This window comes from Musa acuminata, chromosome BXJ2-10 (genome assembly GCF_036884655.1).
Source record: "Musa acuminata AAA Group cultivar baxijiao chromosome BXJ2-10, Cavendish_Baxijiao_AAA, whole genome shotgun sequence".
NCBI lineage: Eukaryota > Viridiplantae > Streptophyta > Magnoliopsida > Zingiberales > Musaceae > Musa > Musa acuminata.
In genome coordinates, this window is record NC_088347.1 from 20,426,258 (window position 1) to 20,447,059 (window position 20,802).

The following is a 20,802-nucleotide window of genomic DNA, read 5'->3' on the forward strand; positions in this document are numbered from 1 at the left end:
AGATGGTATTGTCACTATGAGTCAAGTAACAAGCAGTTTGTTGAGAAGAAAGAGTTCGGCTACATCTCAGAATGATTCACAGGCACTTATCTCAGAGAACAGAGGAAGGTCAAAGTCTAGAAGCAGTTCACGCATGGGTAGAAGCAAGTCAAGATCAAGAAAAGATATTTTTGCTATAATTGTGGTGAGAAAAGACATTACAAGAACCAATGTAAGGAACCTAAGAAGAGCAAGAAAAAGGGAAAAAAGTGGAGTCTATAGATTCAAAAGATAATATCACAACTACGTTGATGATTATTTGATTTTATCTCCTTCTGATGATATTTTTTCTTGTGTGTGTCAGGATCTTGAGTGGGTGATTGACACAGGTGCTTCTTATCATGCTACACTACGGAGAGAGTTTTTTGCTACATATAGGTCTGGAAACTTTGGTGTTGTCAAGAAGGGCAACTATGGTACAGCATACACCATAGGCATGGGTGATATCTATTTAAAGACTAACCTTGGCTGCAAGTTGGTGTTTAAAGATGTGAGGCATGTGGTTGACTTGAGGCTAAATCTAATTTCAGTTGGAAGGATAGATGATGAAGACTATGATAGCAGATTTCACAAAGGGCAATGGAAGATCAGTAAGGGTTCTCTTGTTATAACTAATGGAAAGAAATGTCATACTTTGTACAAGTTGCAGGCTAAAGCTTATGGTGAGCAGTTAAATGCTAAAGAAAAAGGCTTCAGCATGGAGTTGTGGCATAGGCGACTGGGACACATGAGGGAGAAGTGGCTGCAAGCTCTTTCTAAGAGAGAGGTATTATAAGACCTTAGAGGTATACATCTGAACCCTTGTAATGATTGTTTAGCAGGTAAACAACATAGAGTTTCATTTGCTAGTGCTGCTTTGTCTAGAAAAATGCATGCCTTAGACCGTGTTTATACAGATGTATGTGGTCCTTTGAGAACAAAAACTTCTAGTGGATCTGTTAATATTCTTGGTATAAGTGGTGCACTTTATTTTGTCACTTTTATAGATGATTTTTTCAGAAAAGTTTGGGCATATGCTTTGAAGACTAAAGATCATGTGATTAATGTCTTCAAAGAGTTTTATGCCAGGATTGAAAGGGAGACAAAAAGGAAATTGAAATGCATAAGATCAGATAATGGTGGTGAGTATACAGGATTGTTTAATGACTATTACAGGTCGTATGGGATCCAACATGAGATGACAGTTCCTGGTACACCTCAGCATAATGCAATTGCAGAGAGGATGAACCGCACCATCATGGAAAAGATCAGATGTATGCTTTCACAGGCCAAGCTACCCAAAAGGTTCTGGGATGAGGCTTTGAGGACTGCAGTTGATGTGATCAACTTATCACCATGTACAGCCCTAGATGGTGATATTGCAAGCATGTATGGTCAGGGAAAGATGTTTCCTACAATCATTTAAAAGTGTTTGGTTATCGCGCATTTGCACATATTCTAGACAATGAGAGGTCCAAGCTAGATGGTAAGACTAAACAATGTATTTTTCTTGGCTACTCACATGATCATTTTGGTTACAGGCTTTGGGATCCAGAAAAGCAGAAGGTGTTTAGAAGCAGAGATGTAGTCTTCTTTGAGGATCAAACCTTTGAAGATTTGAAGAATAAGACACCGGCCAAGACTTCTACAGAAGGATTAGCAGATTGTGACCCAGTTATTCCTCTAGTATATCACGGTGATGGGGGAGATGTGCAGGAAGATAGTGTAGAGCTTGATATTGATCTACCTACAGGACATGTTGAGCAAGAAGAAGTAAGAGAGCAAGTTCCAACAGAATCTCAATTGAGAAGATCTTCTAGACAATGTCAACCTTCCAAAAGATACTCTACAGATGAGTATGTGATGCTTACTGATGCAGGTGAACCAGAGAGTTACCAGGAAGCAGTTGAAAGTGAGTAGAAAGAGAAATGGTTACTTGCTATGCAGGAAGAGATGGATGCTCTTCAAAAGAACCACACTTATGATTTGGTGCTACTACCAAATGGAATGAAGGCCTTGAAGAACAAGTGAGTTTTTAGGTTGAAGACTCAAGAATATTGTTCTCAACCGAAGTACATGTTGGGAAATCATGGGGGGCGACATCATATGCGCAGCGGAAGAACAAGAAAACAAAAATCCCCGATTCCCAAAAAGATGTTCGTCGTCGTGCGAAGATTGGTGCGCAAAAAATCCGCAAAATACAAAACTGCGTATAGAGATTGTGTTACCTAGGGAGATCGTATATCCCTGTTTCCTTGCAGATCCTTAGGAGAGGGTGAAGGAGGTCAAGCGTCCTCCTCTCTAGCGGTGATCCACACAGCAGGGTTGCGAAGACGCTCCTCAAAACTCCAGGCCTACTCTGAGGTGGAGAGGGAGAGGAGAATAGGAAGGGCAAGCAAAGACTCTAGCCTATGAGGCTGTGAATCCCTCCAATTTATAGAGATCCTGTGTCAAAACCCTAATGGATCCTTCCCCAGTGGGTATTGGATCTGCATCCAATAAGATAAGGGCTCCGTCGGATATCTCATATCCGAACCTCTACTCATCGCAATGCCTACCATATGTGTGTGACCCTCTAGGCCCAATATCGAGTTGGCCGTGAGTCATACCTGTCAGAACTCCTTCTAACTCAGTGAATTATTAACTCTATAATAATTCACTCGACTCATCGACTACGGACGTACTAGGCCACTACGCTGTAGTCCCCAGACGATACAGGGGAATCCAATCCATTGGACCTGTCTGTCCTCAATTACCATGTACCTATAGTCCCTCATCCATCTAATATCCTAGAGACCATATATCGAGCATGGTGCTGTCAGACCCATACGGTTTCTACTCAAGTCTCGCTCTAATCGGATTCTCCCGGAGAACTCTTTCTCTCTCAACCCGAATGACCCTGGCCAGGGATTTGTCTGAGCAAGAATACATGGGATATTCCTCTCATGACGTCGAGAGTGGATGATCCTTTGTCGACACTCAATAGCCCTAGTAAGGTCGACTACCACTCCCAATGACCAGCTGTACTAGATCTGGGACAGTCAAACCTATAAGTATGGTATCAAAGAGTGGAGCACTCATACAGGACATCCTTGGTGTATCAAGTCTAAGGACCAGATACACCACTAGGACTACGGAATCGCTGTCTGACAATAAGGCATCATCAACCATCCAGCATTCCGTAAGCGGATCAATCAGTGAACTCATTCTCCAATGAGCACTTGTACTGTATCCCTAGTGTCCCTACACGAGCAGCTATGAGACTAGCTGCATCCATCATATGAACGGGTATACAGCACACTAGTCTATCCGGTTATCACGATGTCCCTCTCGAGTAACCTATGACCGGGATTATTTAGGATATGTGTTTAAAGGTGAATCGATCTCATTATCGTGATCTCATCACGATCCGATTCCCATTGCACAAATCCAAGGACATCACAATATATATATGCATTTATGTAATAGTTATAAAGTGATATACGCCAAAATATAATAAGCAAAAAGATTCTATATCAAGTCACACGTGCCATCACTCACGTGATTGGCTTGCTGGGCACCTATGACTAGCAGTAAAAAGCTAGATTGATTATGAAAGGCTTTGGTCAAAAGAAAGGTATTGACTTTGAAGAGATTTTCTCTCCTGGTGTTTTAATGTCTTCTATTCGTGTTGCTCTTGGTATTGCTGCTAGACAGGACTTGGAGGTTAAGTAGTTAGATGTGAAGACAGCTTTCCTTCATGGTGATTCGGAGGAGGAAATTTATATGGAGCAACCAAAAAGCTTCAAAGACAAAGGTAAAGATAATTTTGTCTGCAAGTTGAAGAAGAGCTTGTATGGGCTAAAGCAAGCTCCAAGACAGTGGTACATAAAATTTGATTCATTTATGATAGAAAATGGATACAAAAAATGGCTTTAGATCATTGTGTATACATCAAATGGTTTGGTGAGTATTTTATTATTCTCTTAGTTTATGTTGATGATATGCTTATTCTTGGGAAAAATATGTCTAAAATTGACAGGTTAAAGAAGGAACTGAATGAGTCTTTTGCAATGAAAGACATAGGGCCAGCAAAGCAAATACTAGGTATGCATATTTCCCTTAATAGGAAAAATAAGAAGATTTGGTTGTCACAGGAGAAATATATCGAGAAGATATTGGAAAGATTCAGTATGAGCAATGCAAAACCAGTTGGTTCTCCTCTTACAGGTCACTTCAAGTTGTGCTCAGAATAGAGTCCATCGAGTGATGAGGAGAAGGAGAAAATGCAGAAGGTTCCTTATGCTTCAGCAGTTGGAAGTTTAATGTATGCAATGGTATGTACGAGGCCAGACATCGCATATGCAGTGGGTGTTACTAGCAGATTTCTTGCAAATCCAAGCAAAGAGCACTGGGCAGCAGTGAAGTGGATTTTTAAATATCTCAAAGGGAGCTCTAAGATTTGTTTAAGCTTTGGAGATGGACCACATGTGTTGACAGGTTACACAGATGCAGATATGGCAAGAGATATAGATACGAGAAAGTCTACTTCAGGTTATGTACTTACTTTTGTAGGGGGAGCTGTGTCATGGCAATCCAAGTTGCAAAGGTGTATTGTTCTCTCTACCATAGAAGCAGAATATATTGCTGCTACAGATGTATGCAAAGAAATGTTATGGATGAAAGAATTCTTACAAAAATTGGGGCTGAAATAGAAAAAGTATGTGGTGCATTGTGACAGCCAGAGTGCCATTCATTTGTGTAAAACCCAATATTTCATTCTAAGTCAAAGCATATAGATGTCAGATACCACAGGATTCGAGATGTATTTGAAGAGAAGCAGTTGCAGTTTCAGAAGGACAGGAGATATGCCTACAACAGGTCGGCATGGCGTCACATTGAGGAGTCATGGGACATCCTCCCTTATGGGCTGAAGAGGGAGGTTGTTAGGCTGGCAGCCCACAAATTCAGCCCATAGTGGGCTTGGGTAGCCCACAGCTCACCCCCCTTTTAACCTAACCCTAATTAACATTAGGGGGGGGTGGTGGCTATGTTTTGGAGGCAGAAAAAGGCATAAATAGGGCAGCAACGTGGGAGAAGGAAACAACCACGAGATTCCAAAGAAAAGGAGACAAACAAGGCATAAAAGGAAGAGAAAGAAATGGAAGAAGACAAGGACAACGCAGAGAGGCTGTTCTCAATCATCTAATAGTGTTATATATTAGGTTAGATCAAATCTATAGTAGACTCTTGTTGTGATTACTTGGGGAGGTTTTAGATATTGTGGGCAGTGACGTGATCCTTGTATCCCAGTTGTTCTCTTGAGATTGTTGCTAGGGTTTAGGGCAAGAGATTGAGATTTATATATTCATTATTCTCATAGTGGATTATCTCTAGTTTGCCCTGTGGTTTTTACCCTTCACATTGGAGGGGTTTTCCACGTATATCTTGGTGTTCTGTTTGATTGTGTTTTCATTTAATTCCGCTGTGTATTATGGTCTTCTAGTATTTGTTCATATACAAAGGTTATTCCTGTTTATATCCCCATCACAAACGATAACTAAAACAAGTGTAGAACAAAAAATTCATAGATATGAAACTATTATTGGTATAGAGACCCATGTGCAACTATTAACCCTTACCAAAGCACTCTGCAACAGCCCTTACCTCTATGGATCATAACCAAACACTATTGTTTGTCCTGTCTGCATGGGACATCCTGGTACTCTACCAGTTTTGAACTCCAAGGTCATTGAATTTGCTATGAAACTTGGCCTTGCACTCAACTACAGATTGTCCATGACCTCCAAGATTCTCCCTAAAGGATACCAAATATCACAATTTGACATCCCGATAGCAATTAAAGGGTTCATTGATTTGGATCTTCATAACTAGAGTTCATATGGAAGAAGATGCAGGAAAACTAATTTACTCAGAAATGGGGAGTTATTCCCAGGTCAGTTTCTCTTGTTATACTTAAACTATTTGTAGTTTGCTAACATGATATTTGCATGGTGATATCAAATGCTTTGTGGGGTTGTTTTGGCAGATGGATCTGAATAGGGCAGGGGTGCCTTTACTGGAGATTGTCTCTAAGCCCGATATGAGGAGTGGACTTGAGGCTGTAGAATATGTTGTAGAGATAGAGAGGCTGGTTAGGTATCTTGGAATAAGCATTGGAAATATACAGGAAGGTTCACTTCGTTGTGATGTAAATATTTTTGTCCGTCTAGTAGGACAATCAAATTTTGGAACAAAGGTGCTATTTGCTTATTTCATAATCCACATGGTCTACTATTAGTCTTTCATATAAATAAAACTCTGAGTCCTTGTCATCTAGTGTTGACCGGGGTTTTTCTTCTCTTTCATCGATAGATAAAAGTAGTTGTAACCTTGCAACAGGTCAACATTTCACCATGCAGGAGCATTTTTTTTTACCAATTTAACTCCTGTTAGTTTAATACTGGTTACCTACTCTTTCACCAGCATTAATCCAGCCTTAACACTCTTTTAAGTCTCACACTGACCGAGTAATTCAAGGGCAGTGGTACAGTAACATGGTTTTTGACTTTGTAGAAATATATATAATACATGCAATTTTACATGGGTATATAGGATATTTCATAAAGTTACAGGGTTACACTACAAATTTTTTCTAAACAAAATTAATATACTGTAATAAAGAAAGATAAACAGAGACACATAACAATTTATATGTGCTTACATGCTAACATATGTATAGGTTACTAAAATGGCTTGTGATATTTATTTTTGAACCCTCATTATTCCATGAAATCCCACGAAAAGTAATTCTGAATAGATAGCGCTTGTTAATGCTTTTTTTTTTTTATTGTAAGCAGTTACACAATTTATTTTTATTTTCAATTGTCTGTAGTAGACCTTTAATTGTTTCCATTTTAGATTTTTTTGCTTCTTATGTAGTAGTAGACGAGGATGAGTGCTAGGCATGTTCTAACAATTATTTCAAGTCAAAAACAGTGTTCCACATGCAATGAGACGTGTGTCTGGACATGTGATAGGCCTTATAAATATTGGTTTAAAGGGATACTTTTGAAATCCATGTATTAGCTCGATTAATGCATGCAGCCATCTCCTTTTACATCAAATTCTGACATGTACGTCTTCAACTCTGTTTAAGAGTTTTTTTTGTTAAATAACAAGTGATAACTTACGATTTGTGATTATACACGAAACAACTTTTTGATTTGAAAAATAACTGCTAAAATACTAGCACTGCTGAAACATTAAAAAACAAGATAGATGTGTACCTTGCGAAACTTTGTATATCATTTGTGATTTCTGGTTCAAATTGCTGTAATTCTCGGTTGAAAACCTCTGTCTTGAATATGGTTTTAAAGTTTTAACCTCGGTTTTGAACGAAATCCTCGCTGATAAATTAAATGAAGGGAACTGACAAAAGTTGAAAAGCTTGATGAATTAGTATTTATCTGTCGTGCCCATCTTCTCGCATTAGTTTCGTGGCACAAGTGATGAAAAGAATAGAAGATAATATTTGCCTCTTAGTGTGGTTTTTTGTTCCTTGGTTAATCGGTATACCCCAAAGTCACAAGCCACCAAATGTTAAAGTCAAAGAAGTAACATTTCCGTAAACCATAGGAAATGTTCCTTTCTTGGCTTAATTGTCATTCACAATTTTGCATGATATCATCATTTACCATCTCATTCTTTTATAAATCATGATACATGTGTGCTATCAAAAAGTCTCTCGCCCACGAGATATTCAATTAGTAGACTTCCTCAACAAAGTCTCTCGCCCATAAGATATTCAATTTCATTGGTCAAATATTAACATCCTTCATAGAAGCTCAATCTTACGAGAGCATGATAGAAGATCATGACAAAGGCACACATTGAATAGCATCCATGCTTCCTTATATCCTCGATCAATCTATAATTAAGGATCAATCGTATATTTGAATAACTGATGTGTGATTTGAGTGATTAATCGACGAAAATCTCTCGATCAAAACTTGTATAAACACTAATTACCTCAACTAATAAAATTCAATCTCTTTCACAATCTATTCTTCGATTCTATATTAAACACATATATAACATAGAGGGATGCTTGGCATTTTTCTGAAGCTATTCTCTTGCTTAGAATTTTCTCATATTTTTCTTGCTTTCTTTAGGTGGGATGCTTGCTTGAAGCTTTTTGTTGGTGGTGGGATAAATATATCGGGCGATCAAGGGGTGATGATGGCTTTGATATATCATGGAGGAATTAGAACCAACCATATTTTCCTCAACCAATCAGCTTTGTTCATCAAGACCAGTAGTGCTCTTTTTCGCACATTGTAAGCTTCAAAGACTCGCATCAATGCCCAAGCAGAGAGCACCACTAGCACTATGAAAGAGGCATCAGTTCAAGCTGTTGGGCTGGCAGCCCACAAATTCGGCCCACAGTGAGCTTGGGCAGCCCACAGCTCACCCTCCTTTTAACCTAACCCTAATTAATATTAGGGGGGGTGGTGGCTACGTTTTGGAGGCAGAAAAAGGCATAAATAGGACAGCAACGTGGGAGAAGGAAACAACCACGAGATTCCAAAGAAAAGGAGAAAAACAAGACAAAAAAGGAAGAGAAAGAAAGGGAAAAAGACAAGGACAACACAAAGAGGCTATTCTAAATCATCTAGCAGTGTTCTATCTTAGGTTAGATCAAATCTACAGTAGACTCTTGCTGTGATTACTTGGGGAGGTTTTAGATATTGTGGGCAGTGACGTGATCCTTGTATCCTAGTTGTTCTCTTGAGATTATTGCTAGAGTTTATGGCAAGAGATTGAGATTTGTATATTCATTATTCTCATAGTGGATTATCTCTAGTTTGCCCCGTGGTTTTTACCTATCACATTGGAGGGGTTTTCCACGTATATCTTAGTGTTCTGTTTGATTGTGCTTCCATTTAATTCCGATGCGTATTATGGTCTTCTAGTATTTGTTCATATACAAAGGTTATTCTTGTTTATATCCCTATCAACTAGTATCAGAGCAAAAAGGGGTTTTGGTGATTTAATTTTTGTATTTGAACATTAGGCCAGTAATGTTTCTTGCATGATTAGTTTGAATAGAAATAATTAGATGATATGGAAACCAAGAATGGAAGATCTCTTGTACTGTAAAGATTTGTATGGACCTTTGCAGGGGGATAGTGCAATACCCACAACTATGACAGATGATGAGTGGAAGATGTTAGATCAAAAAACAATTAGATTTATTCGAAATGGCTTGATGATAGTGTCTTTCACCATGTTTCTACTGAAATTTCTACATATTCTCTTTAGAAAAAGTTGGAAAGTCTCTGTAAAAGAAAAACAACTGGCAACAAAGCTTTTTTGATCAGAAAACTTGTGAACCTAAAATATAGAGAAGGTGCTTCTATTGCTGAACATTTGAATGAAATGCAAAATATTACTAATCAGTTATCCTCTATGAAAATGTCTCTTGATGATGAGTTGCAGGCGTTGTTACTTCTCAGTTCATTACTAGAAAGTTGGGAGACACTGGTGGTTTCCCTCAGTAATTCTGCGCCAGATGGTATTGTCACTATGAGTCAAGTAACAAGCAGTTTGTTGAGAAGAAAGAGTTCGGCTATATCTCAGAATGATTCATAGGCACTTATCTCAGAGAACAGAGGAAGGCCAAAGTCTAGAAGCAGTTCACGCATAGGTAGAAGCAAGTCAAGATCAAGAAAAGATATTTTTGCTATAATTGTGGTGAGAAAGGACATTACAAGAACCAATGTAAGGAACCTAAGAAGAGCAAGAAAAAGGGAAAAGAAGTGGAGTCTATAGATTCAAAAGATAATATCATAACTACGCTGGTGATTATTTGATTTTATCTCCTTATGATGATATTTTTTCTTGTGTGTGTCAGGATCTTGAGTGGGTGATTGACACAGGTGCTTCTTATCATACTACACTACGGAGAGAGTTTTTTGCTACATATAGGTCTGGAAACTTTGGTGTTGTCAAGAAGGGCAACTATGGTACAGCAGACATCATAGGCATGGGTGATATACATTTAAAGACCAACCTTGGCTGCAAGTTGGTGCTTAAAGATGTGAGACATGTGGTGACTTGAGGCTGAATCTAATTTCAGTTGGAAGGATAGATGATGAAGACTATGATAGCAGATTTCACAAAGGGCAATGGAAGATCAGTAAGGGTTCTCTTGTTATAACTAATGGAAGGAAATGTCTTACTTTGTACAAGTTGCAGGCTTAAGCTTATGGTGAGCAGTTAAATACTACAGAAAAAGACTTCAGCATGGAGTTGTGGCATAGGCGATTGGGACAAATGAGCGAGAAGGGTCTGCAAGCTCTTTCTAAGAGAGAGGTATTACCAGACCTCAGAGGTATACATCTGAACCCTTGTAATGATTGTTTAGCAGGTAAACAACATAGAGTTTCATTTGCTAGTGCTGCTTTGTCTAGAAAAATGCATGCCTTAGACCGTGTTTATACAGATGTATGTGGTCCTTTGAGAATAAAAACTTTTAGTGGATCTGTTAATATTCTTGGTATAAGTAGTGCACTTTATTTTGTCACTTTTATAGATGATTTTTTCAGAAAAGTTTGGGCCTATGCTTTGAAGACTAAAGATCATGTGATTAATGTCTTCAAAGAGTTTTATGCTAGGGTTGAAAGGGAGATAAAAAGGAAATTGAAATGCATAAGATCAGATAATGGTGGTGAGTATACAGGATTGTTTAATGACTATTGCAGGTCGCATGGGATCCAACATGAGATGACAGTTCCTGGTACACCTCAGCATTATGCAATTACAGAGAGGATGAACCGCACCATCATGGAAAAGATCATATGTATGCTTTCACAGGCCAAGCTACCCAAAAGGTTCTGGGATGAGGCTTTGAGGACTGCAGTTGATGTGATCAACTTATCACCATGTATAGCCCTAGATGGTGATATTGCAGAGCATGTATGGTCAGGGAAAGATGTTTCCTACAAGCATTTAAGAGTGTTTGGTTATCGCGCATTTGCACATATTCCAGACAATGAGAGGTCCAAGCTGGATGGTAAGACTAAACAATGTATTTTTCTTGGCTACTCACATGATCATTTTGGTTATAGGCTTTGGGATTCAGAAAAGCAGAAGGTGTTTAGAAGCAGAGATGTAGTCTTCTTTGAGGATCAAACCTTTGAAGATTTGAAGAATAAGACACCGGCCAAGACTTCTACAGAAGGATTAGCAGATTGTGACCTAGTTATTCCTTCAGTATATCACGGTGATGGGGGAGATGTGCAGGAAGATAGTGTAGAGCTTGATATTGATCTACCTATTGTTAGGATCGAGAGCACTAAGAGGGGGGGGGTGAATTAGTGCAGCGGAAATCTTATATTAATTTAAAAACCAAAAGCAGCGTTCGTTCAAAAACTATTATGATGCAAAAGCAAATTCTCAGTTTGTATCTAAGTGCAGTTTGCGTCTAAGCGTAGATTGCGTTTAAGCGCAGTTTTGCGTCTAAGCGCAGTTTTGCGTCTAAACTCAGATTTACGTCTAAATGCAGATTTACGTCTAAACGCAGATTTACGTCTAAACGCAGATTTACGTCTAAACGCAGTTTTACGTCTAAACGCAGTTTTACGTCTAAACGCAGTTTTACGTCTAAACGCAGATTTACGTCTAAACGTAGTTTTACGTCTAAACGCAGATTTACGTCTAAACGCAGATTTACGTCTAAACTTTGAAACTCGTTTGTATACTCGCAGAAGGCAGTATGCAGTTGAAATCAAGACGTAAACGTGAACTGAAATCTGACGATTGAGTGAGGAAAGCCGATTTACGTCTGAATGCAGTTTTGCGTCTAAATGTTGAAACTCGTTCGTAAAATCATAGAGGACAGATTGCAGTTATTAATAGGATTAAAATGTAAGCGTAAACTGCAAAGAAGCTCGTTCGTAAAAGCACGGAAAACAGTTCTGCAGAATCAAACGCAAACGTAAACTGTAATGTATGAAAATACGAATTTACGTCTGAATGCAGATTTGGAAGAACAGCACTTAGAATTTGTTCGTGAAAGCGCAGAGAGCAGTAGTGATGAGGGAGGTTTGCAGTAATGATAAAGTGCTCGAAAATAAACGCAAACCAGAGATTTAGAGTGGTTCGGTCAGCCTTGACCTACTCCACTTTTGGCTTCCTCCACCGATGAGGTTGCCGACGTCAACTAGGTGCCTTCCTTCAATGGGCGAAGGCCAAACTTCCCTCTTACAATTTCTCTCCTTTTGACAGGCTTAGGAGACAACCTTTACAGACCTTTCTCTCCTCACTTTACAATTGAAAACTTGAAGAACAGAAGGAGGAGACTTAAAGGCTTTACAACACTTTTGAGCTCTTAGAATCACAGAAAAGATCAAGATTTCGGTATTGGTCTGTATCTTTTCAGTGCTGAATGGGTGGGGTATTTATAGGCCCCAACCCAATTCAAAATTCGAGCTCAAAACGATCAAATCGATCAAATCCCAGAATTCTGGGATCAGGCGGTTGCACCTCTCAACTGGAGAGGTGGCACCGCCTGGCAGAGCTCGAAGACTGAGCTCGGCCGATTGCTCTTCTCTGCCAGAGCTCGAAGACTGAGCTCGATGGTTGCATCACCTGGCAGAGCTCGAAGACTGAGCTTGGTGGTTGCATCACCTGGCAGAGCTCGAAATCTGAGCTCGGTGGTTGCATCACCTGGGAGAGCTCGAAACTGAGCTCAGGCTGATGCACCTCTCTGCCAGAGCTCGAAGATTGAGCTTGGTGAATGCATCACCTGGCAGAGCTCGAGACTTAGCTCAGGCTGATGCACCTCTCTGCCAGAGCTCGAAGACTGAGCTCGGTGGTTGCATCGCCTGGCAGAGCTCGGAACTTGAGCTCTGGCGGTGCAACCTCTTGGCTGGGGCGGTTGCACCTCCCAACCCCACAGCCCAGGCGGTTGCACCTCCTGGCTGGGGCGGTTGCACCTCCTGGTGCAATCTGGGTCCGAATGGTTCACTCCATTCGGCCCACTTTGAATCTTTTCAGGGGCCCAATTGCCCCAAGATTAAGCTAATGGGATCACCTCCCATTTTCATGCTTAATCATCATGCTAACTACGATTAACTCTAAGACAACTTCTGCAGCTTTGCTCCGATGCGTCAATCGCTTCTTCCGGCGAGTTTCCGGCTAACTTCCGTCGATCAACCGATAACCCTTGGTGATCCTTCTGCGGACATCCGGCATACTCCTGGACTTTGCGACGATCCACTTGGCGAGTTCCGACGAGCTTCGCTTGGCAAGCTTCTGGACTTCTCGGATCTGTTCTCTCTGAACCTCCGACGACCGTCCGAACTTCCGTCGAACTCTCGAACTCCCAACGTGATCATGATCTTGACTCCGGCGCAACACCTACTGCTTGTCTTACTCTTATCGTAGTTAATCCTGCACACTTATCTCAACACATAGATTAGATAACAAATGACAATTGACTTCATCATCAAAATCCGAGATTCAACAATCTCCCCCTTTTTGATGATGACAATCAATTGATAAAGGAGTTGTCCTTAACTCCCCCTATCTATATGCCATAGTTGAGATAAGTCAACCTTGAATTCAAGACCTAAGAATTCAAGTGACGTATTGATAAGTTAGATCAATTAAACTTATCAATGCTCCCATCATGATGCCCATCATGATGTATCTCTTCAAGAATTATGTCAAGGCATGACATACATCATCAAGTTTGTATGATAGTGTTTGTAACCATTCATCATGTAATCATATAAAGCTACGAAGGACTTTTTACATGATGCTCACATTTGAGATTTTCTAGCAAGTTTGCATTTTCTATAGAATATTAAATCAAGATATGATGCAAACTATAGCACAAGTTCACATATCTCTTGGTGATGCAAGGATGGCATAACATTGTTTATAGCATCACTCAAGTATTTGCAACTATGACATATGATTATGGCAGTTCAGTTATGACATAGTGTTTATCAATTCATATGTTTATCAATTCATATGTTTCTCCCCCTTTGTCATCAACAAAAAGCATGATAGCATTATCAAGCATATAAAGGAAGTCATGATACACATATATCTCTTTATTGTTTTTGCTTGACGGAGGAAAGTCATTTTCCAAAGAGTTTTCATAAGAGTGTACGGGAACATCCCATTTTTAGCATACAACCCGAAAAATGAACTTCTTTACATGCATTTGGTTAAAAATATTTGTCACATAATTTGCAAAATGTTATTTGATCAAGCGTTGTCAAGGCATGTAATAGTAATAACATTCGAAAAATAATTTTAACTAGTTTAAGTATTCGGACACATCAACATTCCTAATTCTCTTCTTATGTAATCAAATTGTTCTTCACATAGGGGTTTTGTGAAGATATCAGCTAGTTGATGTTTGGTATCAATAAACTCTATGGTTACATCATGATTAGTGACATGATCTCGTATAAAGTGATGTCTAATATCAATGTGTTTTGTTCTTGAGTGTTGTATAGGATTTTTAGTTAAGCATATTGCACTCGTGTTATCACATTTAATGGGAATATCTTTAAGATTCACTTTGTAATCTGCTAAAGTGTTTTTCATCCATACAACTTGTGCACAGCATGCACTTGCTGCAATGTATTCAGCTTCGGTTGTTGATAGGGCAACCGAGTTTTGTTTCTTAGATGACCAGGATACGAGGGCATGTCCTAAAAATTGACATGATCCTGATGTGCTTTTTCTGTCTAGTTTACAGCCAGCGAAGTCCGCATCAGCATAAGCTGTTAATTCAAAATTTTCTGATTTTGGGTACCATAATCCTAGATTGGTAGTTCCATTAAGATATCTGAGTATTCTTTTGACTGCTTTGAGATGAGATATCTTAGGGTCTGATTGAAATCTAGCACAAAGTCCTACACTGAACATGATGTCTGGTCTGGTGGCAGTGAGGTAAAGTAAACTTCCTATCATACCCCTATAGGTTTTTTGATCGAAGCTTTCTCCATTCTCATCAATTTCTAACTTAGTGGAGGTGCTCATAGGAGTGTCAATGGCTTTTGAATTATTCATTTTGAACTTCTTTAGCAGACTCACAGCATATTTGGTTTGACTAATAAAGATGCCATTGCTTAGTTGTTTGATTTGTAGGCCTAAGAAGAATGTTAACTCTCCCATTAGACTCATTTCGAATTCATGACTCATAGTTTTCGAAAAGGATTCACAAAGAGATTCATTTGTAGAACCAAAGATAATATCATCTACATAAATCTGAACAATGAGAAAATCATTTTCAAAATTCTTGATAAATAATGTAGTATCAACCTTGCCTTTTATGAAATTATTTTCAATGAGAAAAGAACTAAGTCTCTCATACCAAGCCCTTGGGGCTTGTTTTAAACCATAGAGAGCTTTAGTTAATCTAAACACATGATTAGGGTAGCCATTGTTTTCAAATCCAGGAGGTTGTTCAACATAAACTTCTTCGGAAATGAAACCATTTAAAAAAGCGCTTTTAACATCCATTTGAAATAACTTAAAATTATTGCAACTAGCGTAGGCAAGGAGCATCCTTATGGCTTCCAATCGAGCCACAGGTGCGAAGGTTTCTTCGTAATCGATACCTTCTTCTTGGTTGAAACCTTTGGCCACTAATCTAGCCTTGTTTCTAACCACGATACCATTTTCATCTTGCTTGTTTCTAAAGACCCATTTAGTACCAATTACTAAATGGTCATTTGGCCTAGGAACAAGCGTCCACACCTCATTTCTCTCAAATTGATTTAATTCATCTTGCATTGCGATAATCCATGAATCATCTTTCATGGCTTCATCAATACATTTGGGTTCAATTTGGGAGAGAAAAGCGGCGTTGGCACAAAAGTTTTTAAAAGAAGATCGTGTTTGAACCCCCTTTGATGTGTCTCCTAGGATTAGCTCCTTAGGATGAGCATCAATATACTTCCAATCCTTGGGTAAGGATGTTTTGGAAGTGGATGCAACCAAGTTGCTAGTTGGAGACGGGGTTTCGTTTAAATTCAAGGAGTCAAAATTAACATCATCATCAAGATCATTTTTCTTAATTTCTGAAATCTCATTGAAAACAACATGGATGGATTCTTCAATAATTAAGGTTCTTTTATTGAAGATGCGAAAAGCTTTAGAAACCGAAGAATAACCAAGAAAGATTCCTTCATCAGATTTAGCATCGAATTTTCCTAAGTTATCCTTTTCATTCAAGATAAAACACTTACACCCAAAGACTTTAAAATATGAGACATTGGGTTTTTTGTTATTCCATAACTCATAGGGAGTTTTGGTGAGTAAGGGTCTTACTAGGACTCTATTTAAAATATAACATGCAGTGTTTACAGCTTCGACCCAAAAATATTTGGGTAGGCTATGTTCATTCAACATGGTTCTTGCCATTTCTTGCAAATTTCGATTTTTTCTTTCTACTACCCCATTTTGTTGAGGATTTCTTGGAGTAGAGAAGTTATGGTTGTATCCATTGAGTTCACAAAATTCTTGGAAGTCATGGTTTTGAAATTCTCCACCGTGATCACTTCTAATTGACGAAATCATAGATTCCTTCTCATTTTGAACAAGTTTACAAAACTTGGTAAAATGTCTAAAGCATTCATTTTTTTGTTTTAAGAAGTAGGTCCATGTATATCTGCTGTAGTTATCAATAATGACAAAGGCGTATTTGCTACCTCCTAGACTCGATGTAGAGATTGGTCCGAACAAGTCCATATGGATCAATTGTAAGGGTCTAGAGGTGCTTATTTGATTCTTAGCTTTGAAGCTACCCCTAATTTGCTTACCTAATTGGCAAGCATCACATACATTATCTTTGATGAACTTGATATGAGGAATTCCTCTTACAAGTTCTCTAGATGATACTTGATTGATTAGTTTCATGCTAGCATGACCTAATCTTCTATGCCATAGCCAAGCATCCTCATTCATAACGACAAAGCACATTTCATCACATAAGTCATTGATGTCAATAGTGTATACGTTGTTTTGTTTTAATGCAATCATAGATATATTTTTGTGTGGTTTTCCAATGATGCAGGCATTAGATTCAAATCTTATAATATATCCTTTATCACATAATTGACTAATGCTCAAGAGGTTATGTTTTAGACCATCAACTAGTAAAACATCTTCAATAGAGAGGTTGGATTTGTTACCTATGGTTCCTTTGCCAATGATTTTACCCTTGTTGTTGTCTCCGAAGGTGACATATCCTTCGTCTATGCTAGAGAGCTTAGAGAATTGAGATGGATCTCCGGTCATATGCCTTGAGCATCCACTATCAAGGTACCATTTCTTGCTCCTAGCTTGCGATTGTTTAGTTTTCTACAAGAAAGAATGATGTTTAGGTACCCATTTGCTTTTGGGTGCCTCATAAATAGATCTACATTTTCTATCATGTTGCATAGAGTTTATCATGGTTCCTTTAGGAACCCAAATTAATTTGTTTGGACTTATTTTCTTGAATGGACAACAATGTGTCTTGTGTCCAGATTTGCAACAAAAGTTGCACTTGGTTTGGTGTTGAACGTGTAAGATGGGGCCTTTTACAAAGGTAGTTGGATTTCGGTGAGGACCCCTCACAAATCCAATCCCACTTCTTTTGGGAGCATGACCCTTGTTTATAAGGATCATGTTTAATGACTTGCTACCAACCTCGAATTTCTTCAAGGTGTCCTTAAGTAGCAAGTTTTCTTTTTGTATAGTTTCTAAATCATGACATTTGATACATGACTTTAAACTATCATGATGTTCGACTTTTAATTTATCAAACTCACAAGTAAGATTATCATGTACCTTTTTTAGCAACTTGTATTTTCTATTTATAACTTTGCATTCATCAAATAAATCATGGAAGGCATTTAATAATTCATCGAAAGATAAATCAGCATCTAATAAATCCGTTACCTCCTCTTCGATTGCCATAAAGGCGTAATGAGCAACTTGCTCGGTGTTGGATTCCTCTTCCTCAGATGCGCTCGAGTCATCCCATGTTGCTTGGAGCGCCTTCTTCTTTGTTGTTCTTTTCTTGACTTGGGGACAATCACTTTTGTAATGTCCCGGCTTTTTACATTCATAGCAGATCACTTGGTCCTTCTTAGGTTCAAGTTTATTTTTCACATCGTTTTTAAACTTGTTTCTTTTGAAGAATTTTTAAACTTTCTTGTCAAAAGTGCCAAGTCATCATCACAGTCCTCATCACTTGAGTTTTCTCTCAAGTGGCATTCAGAAGTTTTAAGTGCCATATCCTTCCTGTTCTTTGGAAGGATGTCTTCTTGCTCTTCATGAGCTTTGCAAGTCATTTCGTAGGTCATTAATGACCCGATTAGTTCTTCAAGAGGGAAATTTCGCAGATCTTTTGCCTCTTGAATGGCGGTGACTTTAGGATCCCAACTCTTAGGAAGGGATCTTAGTATCTTATTAACAAGCTCAAAATCCGAAAAGCTCTTTCCGAGTCCTTTTAGACCGTTGACGATATCCGTGAAACGGGTAAACATGTCGCCAATGGTTTCACTCGGTTTCATTCGGAAAAGTTCAAAAGAATGCAGCAACAGATTGATTTTTGACTCTTTCACTCTACTTGTGCCCTCGTGGGTCACTTCAAGTGTGTGCCAAATATCAAATGCAGTTTCGCAAGTTGAAACACGATTAAACTCGTTTTTATCAAGTGCGCAAAATAAGGCATTCATAGCCTTTGCATTAAGAGCGAAAGCCTTCTTCTCCAAATCGTTCCAATCGATCATTGGAAGAGAAGATTTTGAAAATCCATTTTCAACAAGATTCCACAGTTCAAAATCCATAGAAATAAGAAAGATCCTCATTCGGGTCTTCCAGTAAGTGTAGTCTGTTCCACTGAACATGGGTGGACGTGTAATCGAATGCCCCTCTTGGTTTCCGGCGTATGCCATCTCTCTTGGGTTTTAATCCTTTAGAGAGTTAACCTTGCTCTGATACCAATTGTTAGGATCGAGAGCACTAAGAGGGGGGGGTGAATTAGTGCAGCGGAAATCTTATATTAATTTAAAAACCAAAAGCAGCGTTCGTTCAAAAACTATTATGATGCAAAAGCAAATTCTCAGTTTGTATCTAAGTGCAGTTTGCGTCTAAGCGTAGATTGCGTTTAAGCGCAGTTTTGCGTCTAAGCGCAGTTTTGCGTCTAAGCGCAGTTTTGCGTCTAAACTCAGATTTACGTCTAAATGCAGATTTACGTCTAAACACAGATTTACGTCTAAACGCAGATTTACGTCTAAACGCAGTTTTACGTCTAAACGCAGTTTTACGTCTAAACGCAGTTTTACGTCTAAACGCAGATTTACGTCTAAACGTAGTTTTACGTCTAAACGCAGATTTACGTCTAAACGCAGATTTACGTCTAAACTTTGAAACTCGTTTGTATACTCGCAGAAGGCAGTATGCAGTTGAAATCAAGACGTAAACGTGAACTGAAATCTGACGATTGAGTGAGGAAAGCCGATTTACGTCTGAATGCAGTTTTGCGTCTAAATGTTGAAACTCGTTCGTAAAATCATAGAGGACAGATTGCAGTTATTAATAGGATTAAAATGTAAGCGTAAACTGCAAAGAAGCTCGTTCGTAAAAGCACGGAAAACAGTTCTGCAGAATCAAACGCAAACGTAAACTGTAATGTATGAAAATACGAATTTACGTCTGAATGCAGATTTGGAAGAACAGCACTTAGAATTTGTTCGTGAAAGCGCAGAGAGCAGTAGTGATGAGGGAGGTTTGCAGTAATGATAAAGTGCTCGAAAATAAATGCAAACCAGAGATTTAGAGTGGTTCGGTCAGCCTTGACCTACTCCACTTTTGGCTTCCTCCACCGATGAGGTTGCCGACGTCAACTAGGTGCCTTCCTTCAATGGGCGAAGGCCAAACTTCCCTCTTACAATTTCTCTCCTTTTGACAGGCTTAGGAGACAACCTTTACAGACCTTTCTCTCCTCACTTTACAATTGAAAACTTGAAGAACAGAAGGAGGAGACTTAAAGGCTTTACAACACTTTTGAGCTCTTAGAATCACAGAAAAGATCAAGATTTCGGTATTGGTCTGTATCTTTTCAGTGCTGAATGGGTGGGGTATTTATAGGCCCCAACCCAATTCAAAATTCGAGCTCAAAACGATCAAATCGATCAAATCCCAGAATTCTGGGATCAGGCGGTTGCACCTCTCAACTGGAGAGGTGGCACCGCCTGGCAGAGCTCGAAGACTGAGCTCGGCCGATTGCTCTTCTCTGCCAGAGCTCGAAGACTGAGCTCGATGGTTGCATCACCTGGCAGAGCTCGAAGACTGAGCTTGGTGGTTGCATCACCTGGCAGAGCTCGAAATCTGAGCTCGGTGGTTGCATCACCTGGGAGAGCTCGAAACTGAGCTCAGGCTGATGCACCTCTCTGCCAGAGCTCGAAGACTGAGCTTGGTGAATGCATCACCTGGCAGAGCTCGAGACTTAGCTCAGGCTGATGCACCTCTCTGCCAGAGCTCGAAGACTGAGCTCGGTGGTTGCATCGCCTGGCAGAGCTCGGAACTTGAGCTCTGGCGGTGCAACCTCTTGGCTGGGGCGGTTGCACCTCCCAACCCCACAGCCCAGGCGGTTGCACCTCCTGGCTGGGGCGGTTGCACCTCCTGGTGCAATCTGGGTCCGAATGGTTCACTCCATTCGGCCCACTTTGAATCTTTTCAGGGGCCCAATTGCCCCAAGATTAAGCTAATGGGATCACCTCCCAT